Source organism: Salvelinus sp. IW2-2015, linkage group LG3 (genome assembly GCF_002910315.2).
Source record: "Salvelinus sp. IW2-2015 linkage group LG3, ASM291031v2, whole genome shotgun sequence".
NCBI classification, from domain to species: domain Eukaryota; kingdom Metazoa; phylum Chordata; class Actinopteri; order Salmoniformes; family Salmonidae; genus Salvelinus; species Salvelinus sp. IW2-2015.
In genome coordinates this window covers 34,613,292-34,621,674 of record NC_036840.1, presented here as the reverse complement: position 1 = coordinate 34,621,674, position 8,383 = coordinate 34,613,292, and the positions used below count along the sequence as shown (strand labels likewise).

General features: G+C 47.4%; 1 pseudogene; it reads right to left on the bottom strand.

Annotated features, from left to right (window-relative positions):
• The window catches only part of LOC111980852 (ankyrin-2-like), a 371,288-nt pseudogene that overhangs the window by 95,478 nt on the left and 267,427 nt on the right, over nucleotides 1–8,383 (bottom strand).

Below are 8,383 nucleotides of genomic sequence, written 5' to 3'. Positions count from 1 at the left end.
CATATTCATAACATTTAAAATGCACAACAATTCCATGTGAATCTGGATAACTTAGAATGTGTAGACTTTCCCAGTACAGTTTTATTCGTCACTGTCCATCAGTCCTTAATTGTCTCAGAAACTGACATCATATTCATTAGGGTACCAACGCATATGTTCAACTGGTTGGATTACTGAAATATGGTTTCCTTTCCCCCCACCTTTGCTGATTGTTCCCAGGACTCTCTATGTTTAACAAAGGCTATTCAGAGGTCCTTCTGTAGAGTCAAGAGAGGAAAGCGGAGAAGGTATTTATGGACGAGGCTCATAACCTTACCCACAGGCCAACGTACATGGACAACTGCATAGCTGCTGATTTTTTGGTGTTGTGTGAGTGAGAGCTCGCAGATCAACTGATTTACAGGCTAGGGCCCCATATAGAGAATAACTTGCTGAGCCTTAACGCCCTCGCATGACCCGCTTTGTTATCCTGTGTTCTTGGCCGTTTTTGCCTGCTCAGTCAGCTAATGATAATTTAGGACAAAAACACCTCTCCCTCCTCTCTCAATCACTCCATCACTATACCTCCCTCAGGTAGGCTGACAATCAATCCATATTTTGTGTCAGAAAAGCGTCATTTTTTAAATAATGTGATATTTGTGTCTATTTTACCAAGGGTATGAATCCCTATTATACAACGGTTGGGGTCTAATCCTGAATAGCTAGTGGTTAAAAACTGCTTCCAGCCGGTTCTATTCCACAAGTTACCACTTGGCTAAATCTATTTACGTTTAAATGCCTATTTTACTCTGTTCCGTCTGACTCCGCAATTCCACTGTCTCATCAACCCAGCCAGGCAATTTTATAAAAAGCATCTAGACATTATCTCCACTATTTCGTTTTCAACTACTAACATTTAGTTTTCAACAGGTGGGAGATGTGTATAAAACCTTGCTGTCTGTCTCTTCTGACATTTTTGCAACATTGTTTCATATTCAAGTCGTTCTCCAGCGTCCCGTAGTAATGAACGTGTTGAAGTCGCGGACTAGGCAGACAAAATCAAATCACATTTTTATTTTCAAATGCGCCGAATTACAACAGTGTAGACTTACAGTAAATTCTTACTTACAAGCCTTAACCAAACAATGCAAGTTTTAAGAAAATACCAAAAAAAAAAGTAAGAGGTAAGGGGGGGAATACAAATAATTAAAGGAGCAGCCCAGTAAATAACAATAGCGGCGCTATATTACAGGGATACCGGTACATAGTCAAATGTCTGGGCACCGGATGTGAGTAATTGAGGTAATATGTATTAAAGTTATTAAAAGTGACTATGCATAGATAATAACAGGGAGAGTAGCAGCAGTTGTAGAATGGGGGTGGGGGGGGGCAATGGGAAAATAGTCTGGGTAGCCATTTGATTAGATGTTCAGGATTCTTATGGCTGCGGGAAGAAGCTGTTTAGAAGCCTCTGTGGACCTAGACTTTGGTTGCTCTGGTACTGCTTGTCGTGCTGTAGCAGAAGAGAAACAGTCTTGTGAGACATAGGGTGGCTGAGTCTGTGGACAATTTTTAGGGCCTTCCTCTGACACCGCCTGGTATAGAGTCATGGATTGCATGAAGCTTGGTCCTGGTGATGTTACTGTGCCGTACGCACTCCCTCTGTAGTGCCTTGCGGTCGAGGCCGAAGCAGTTGCCATACCAGGCAGTGATGTAAACCCGTCAGGATGCTTCGAATGGTGCAGCTGGTTAAAACCTTTTGAGGATCTTGACGACCCATGCCAAATTCTTTCAGTCTCCTGGGGAAATGTTTTGTTCGTGCCCTCTTCAACGACTGTCTTTGGTGTGCTTGGACCATGTTACGACAGACAGGCAGCGTTTCTCAGCCTGTCGAAATCATGAATCCAGCTGCATCATTTTATGGATTATATACAAAGAAATATCAAGAGATCAGGGTCAGATTGAAACCCAAGTGCAAGCTTTTTGTCGTCTTTCCACTTCAGTTTAAGTGATTGTGTTGAGTGATTGGCTAGAGTCTACTGAACAAACAATGTCTTTGACGAGTGAGCACATTTTCTATGCAGGCGAAATTGCGCCTCAATTAGCCATTGTATGGGATGTATCCAAATAAATGTCACTAGAAACAGCTAAATAATGCCAACCAAAAGCAGTACTTTTGTGTCGGGCTGCCTGTTTTGACGTGACTGTAAGTAGCCGTAGTTCGCTTCTACGAAGAGATAAGAACGTTGCCAGCCAGTATGGCAAATGGAACATATAAAACCAACGATGGTTCCTGGTGGTCTTACTAGCTACCTGGGGCGGCCAGGAAACCCAGTGTCACTAGGCTAACTGGGGCGGCAGGTAACCCATGGTTACTTAGGCTACCTGGCAGCAGGTAACCAGTGCACTAGGCACTGGGCGGCAGGGTAACCCAGTGGTCACTAGCTACCTGGGGCGGCAAGGAACCAGTGGTCACTAGGCTAACTGGGGCGTCAGGTACCCCTCAGTGGTTACTGGCTACCTGGGGCGGCAGGTAACCCATGGTACTAGGCTACCTGGGCGGTCAGGTAACCCATGTACCTAGGCTACTGGCGGCAGGTACCCAGTTGTCACTAGGCTACCTGGGCGGCAAGTTAACCCAGTGGTCACCTAGGTCTAACTGGAAGTGGCAGGTAACCCAGTGGTTACAGGCTTACTCTGGGCAGCAGGGTGTAACCCAGTGGATCACCTAAGGGCTACCTGGGGCGGCAGGTAACCCAGTGGCACTAAGGCACCTGGGCGGCAGGAAACCCAGTGGCGTCACTAGGCTACTGGGGCCGTCAGGGTAACCCAGTGGTTACTAGGCTACCTGGGGCGGCAAGGTAACCCAGATGGTACTAGGCTACCTGGGGCGGCAGTACCAGTGGTTACTAGCTACCTGGCGGCAGCGTAACCCATGTCACTAGGCTACCTGGGGCGGCAGGTAACCCAGTGGTTACTAGGCTACCTGGGCGCAGGTAACCCAGTGGTTACTAGGCTAACCCTGGGGCGGGCAAGTAACCAGTGGTTACTAGGGCTACCTGGCGGCAGGTAACCCTAGTGCTTACTAGAGCTTACCTGGGGCGCAGGTAACCTGGGTCTAGGCTTACCTGGGCGGCAGCTAACCCAGTGGTTACTAGTGCTACCTGGCGGCAGGTAACCCCATGGTACTAGGCTACCTGGGCGGCAGGTAATCCAGTGGTTAGTAGGCACCTGGGCCGGCAGGGTAACCTAGTGGACTAGGCTACCTGGGGCGGCAGTAACCCAGTGTTTACTAGGGCTACCTGGGCGCAAAGGTAATCAAGTGGTTTACTAGGCTACCCCTGGGCGGCAAGGTTAACTAGTGGTTAGAGCGTTGGACTTAGTAACCAAATATGGTTCTAGATCAATCCCCAAGCTGACAAGGTAAAAATCTGTCATTCTGCCCCTAACAAGGCAGTTAACCCACTGTTTCCAGCCGTGACTGAAATAAGAATTGTCTTAACTGACTTGCTCATTAAATAAAAAATAATATACTACCACTGTTGACCTTGACCTTGTGTGTGTTCATGTGAGTTGGCGGGTTGTTTATGTGTGTGTGTGTGTGCGTGCGTGCAGTTTGTTTTGTATCCCCTGTGTGTATCACAGGAGGTTGGTGGCACCTTAATGTGGAGGATGGGCTTGGGTAATGGCTGGAGTGTGAATAGGTGGAATGGTATTAAATACATCAAACACATGGTTTGATTACCCATTCCATTCGCTCTGTTTCAGCCATTATTATAGCTGTCCTCCCTCAGCAGCCTCCACTGGTACTGTTTGTCAGAACCGTGGTTGGGTGCGCGGGGTTGGGTGTGTGTGGTGTGTGTGTGTGTGTGTGTGTGTGTGTGTGTGTGTGTGTGTGTGTGTGTGTGTGTGTGTGTGTGTGTGTGTGTGCCATGTGTGTGTGTGTGTGTGCGTGTACTCTTGTGTACTTGGCCTAGCCAGCTAGGTGCTCCTCTCTCCAGCAATAGCTCCACTGCTTGGTCATGTCCACTCCTGGCTGCACAGTGTAGAGGTGTGAGGCCGTCCTGTAAGAAACACACAGATGGTCATCATCAAACACATGCTCTGCAGACTCTATCATTCACACACACACACACACACACACACACACACACCACACACAACACACCACACACACACACACACACACACACACACACACACAACACACACACACACACACACACACACACACACACAACACACACGGTTCATACAAACAGTACCAGTGGAGGCTGCTGAGGGGAGGAACAGCTCATAATAATGGCTGAAACAGAGCGAATGGAATAGTATCAAACCATGTGTTTGATGTATTTAATACCATTCCACCTATTCCACTCCAGCCATTACCACAAGCCCATCCTCCACAATTAAGGTGCCACCAACCTCCTGTGATACACACAGGGGATACAAAACAAAACTGCACGCACCACACACACACACACACACATAAAAACAACCCCCCAACCTCACATGAACACAACACACGGCTCAAGGTCAACAGTGTAGTATAATTATTTTATTTAAGACGGCAAGTCAGTTAAGAACAAATTCTTATTTTAGTCACGGCCTAGGAACAGTGGGGTTAACTGCCTTGTTCAGGGGCAGAAGACAGATTTTACCTTGTCAGCTGGGGATTTGATCTAGAAACCATTTGGTTACTAGGTCCAACGCTCTATAACCACTAGGTTACCTGCCGCCCCAGGTAGCCTAGTAACCACTGTTAACCGCCGCCCAGGTGGTAGCCTAGTAACCACTAGGTTACCTGCCGCCCAGGTAGCCTAGTAACCACTGGGTTACCTGCCGCCCAGGTAGCCTAGTAACCACTGGGTTACCTGCCCGCCCAGGTAGCCTAGTAACCACTGGTTACCTGCCGCCCCAGGTAGCCTAGTAACCACCTGGGTTACTGCCCGCCCAGGTAGCCTAGAACCACTGGTTACCTGCCGCCCAAGTAGCCTAGTAACCACTAGGTTACCTGCCGCCCAGTTAGCCTAGTAACACTGGGTTACTGCCGCCCCAGGTAGCCTAGTAACCACTGGGTTACCTGCGCCCCAGGTTAGCCTAGGTAACCACTGGTACCTGCCGCCCCAGGTAGCCTAGTGACCACTGGGTTACCTGCCGCCCCAGGTAGCCTAGTAACCACTGGGTTACCTGCGCCCCAGTTAGCCTGTGAACCACTGGGTTACCTGCCGCCCAGGTAGCCTAGTAACCACTGGGTTACCTGCGCCCAGTAGCCTAGTAGACCACTGGTTACCTGCCGCCCCAGGTAGCCTAGTGACCACTGGGTTACCTGCCGCCCCAGGTTAGCCTAGTACCACTGGGTTACCGCTGCCCCAGGTAGCCTAGTAACCACTGGGTTACCTGCCCCCCATAGCCTAGTACCACTGGGTTACCTGCCGCCCCAGGGTAGCCTAGTGACCACTGGGTTACCTGCGCCCCAGGTTTAGCCTAGTAACCACTGGGTTACCTGCCGCCCCAGGTAGCCTAGTAACCACTACGGGTTACCTGCCGCCCAGGTAGCCTAGTAACCACTGGGTTACCTGCGCCCCAGTAGCCTAGTAACCACTGGTTACCTGCCGCCCAGGTAGCCTAGTACCACTGGGTTACCTGCCGCCCAGGTAGCCTAGTACCACTGGGTTACCTGCCGCCCAGGTAGCCTAGTAACCACTGGGTTACCTTGCCGCCCCACGTTAGCGCTAGTAGAACCACTGGGTTACCTGCCGCCCCAGGTAGCCTAGTAACCACCAAGGACCCCAGTCGTTGGTTTTATATGTTCCATTGCCATACTGGCTGGCAACGTTCTTATCTCTTCGCTAGCAAGCCAACTACGGCTAACTTACAGTCACGTCAAACAGGGCAGCCAGAAAAAACAACAAAGTAGCTGCTTTTGCATTTTTTTTAAGCTGTTTTCTAGTGACATTTATTTGGATACATCCATAACAATGAGCTAATGAGGCGCAATTTCGCCTGGCATAGAAAATGTGCTCACTCGTCAAGACATTGTTGTTCAGAGGATCTAGCCAACAACTCAAACACAATCACTTCAAACTGAAGCTGGAAAGACTGAAAAACTAGCTGCACTTGGTTTTCATCGACCTGATCTCTATTGATATTTCTGTATATATCCATAAAACTGATGCCAGCTGATTCATGATTTCGACAGGCTGAGAAACGCTGCCTGTCTGTCTGTAACATGGTCCAAGCACACCAAGACAGTCGTGAAGAGGGCACGACAAACTTTCCCCCTCAGGAGACTGAAAAGATTTGGCATGGGTCGTCAGATCCTCAAAAGGTTTTACAGCTGCACCATCGAGAGCATCCTGACGGGTTACATCACTGCCTGGTATGGCAACTGCTCGGCCTCCGACCGCAAGGCACTACAGAGGGAGTGCGTACGCCCAGTAACATCACCAGGACCAAGCTTCATGCCATCCATGACCTCTATACCAGGCGGTGTCAGAGGAAGCCCTAAAAATTGTCAAGACTCCAGCCACCCTAGTCACAGACTGTTCTCTCTGCTACCGCACGACAAGCAGTACGAGCAACCAAAGTCTAGTCCAAGAGGCTTCTAAACAGCTTCTTCCCGCAAGCCATAAGATTCCTGAACATCTAATCAAATGGCTACCCAGACTATTTCCATTGCCCCCCCCACCCCATTCTACACTGCTGCTACTCTCTGTTATTATCTAGCATAGTCACTTTAATAACTTTAATACATATTACCTCAATTACCTCTACACCGGTGCCCCAGCACATTGACTATGTACCGGTAACCCCTGTATATAGCGCCGCTATTGTTATTTACTGCTGCTCTTTAATTATTTGTTATTCTTACCTCTTACTTTTTTTTAGGTATTTTCTTAAAACTGCAATGTTGGTTAAGGGCTTGTAAGTAAGAATTCATCACTGTAAGGTCTACACCTGTTGTATTCGGCGCATTTGACAAAATAAAATGTGATTTGATATTTGTTGTCTGGGTTAGTCCCGACTCCCAACACGTTCATTACTAGGGACAGCTGGGAGAACTGAATTTGCAATAATTGGTAAACAATGTTGCACAATGTCATGCGAGAGGACTATTGGAGCAGCAGAGGGTTTATACCACATGCTCAACTATCCTGTCAATTTTGGAAAACTACAATGTTAGTCTGAAAAGAAATGTGAGATAATGTCTAGATGCTTTTTTATAAATTGCTGCTGGGTTTGATGAGACAGTGGATTGCGGAGTCAGACGGAACAGAGTAAATAGGCATTTAAACGTATAGATTTAGCCAGTGGTAACTTGTGGAATAGACACCGGCTGGAATGCAGTTTAACCACTCAGCATTCAGGATTAGACCCAACCGTTGTATAATAGGATTCAATACCTTGGTAATAGACACAAATATCCATTATTTAAAAAAGACTTTTCTGACACAAAATATGGATTGATTGTCAGGCTACCTGAGGAGGTAATAGTGATGGAGTGATTGAGGAGGAGAGGGAGAGTTTTTTGTCCTAAATTAATACATTAAGCTGACTGAGCAGCAAAACGGCCAAGAACACAGGAATAACAGCGGGTCAAAATGGAGGCGTTAAGGCTCAGCAAGTTATTCTCTAGTGGGCTAGCTGTAAATACATTGATCTGCAGCTCTCACTCACACACACACACATCCAGCAGCTATGCAGTTGTCATGACGTTGGCCTGTGGGTAAGGTTTATGACCCCCCCATAAATACCTTTCTCCCCTCTCTCTTGACTCTACGAAGGACTCTTGAATAGCCTTTGTTAAACTAGAGAGTCTGAACATCAAGAGGTGGGAAAGGAACCATATTCGTAATAAACCAGTTGAAATAATGCGTTGGTACTAATGAATATGATGTCAGTTCTGAGACATTATGACTGATGACAGGACGACATAAACTGTACCTGGGAAAGTCTACACATTCTAGTTATCAGATTCACATGGAATTGTTGTGCAATTTAAATGTTTGAATATGAAACTATTTGTGAAAGATTAAATGTAATTTTAGCTTCCAAATGAGAGAATTGGGTTTTCATAAGGTTAGAGCTCTGCTCAATCAGTGGCACGCCCCTGTGAAGAGACATGGGTTATAAACTATGAAACACAGCTTCTCTCCCTCCACTATATAAGCCCTTGAGAAAATGTAACCTCTGTTCCGGGTACATTAGGACACGTCCAGTCAGAAGGATTCAGATAATAACTACAGAAGAAGCCAACCTCAGGTGAGCTTTGGTTGCGAATGGTATGAACTTTGAACTCTTATTCACGACAGAAGGGATACCTCCTAGCCGTTGAGTTAGCAACAGCAACTGTAAACGTGGGATAGGAAAGGACGGACGACCTTATCCAGTCTAACACACA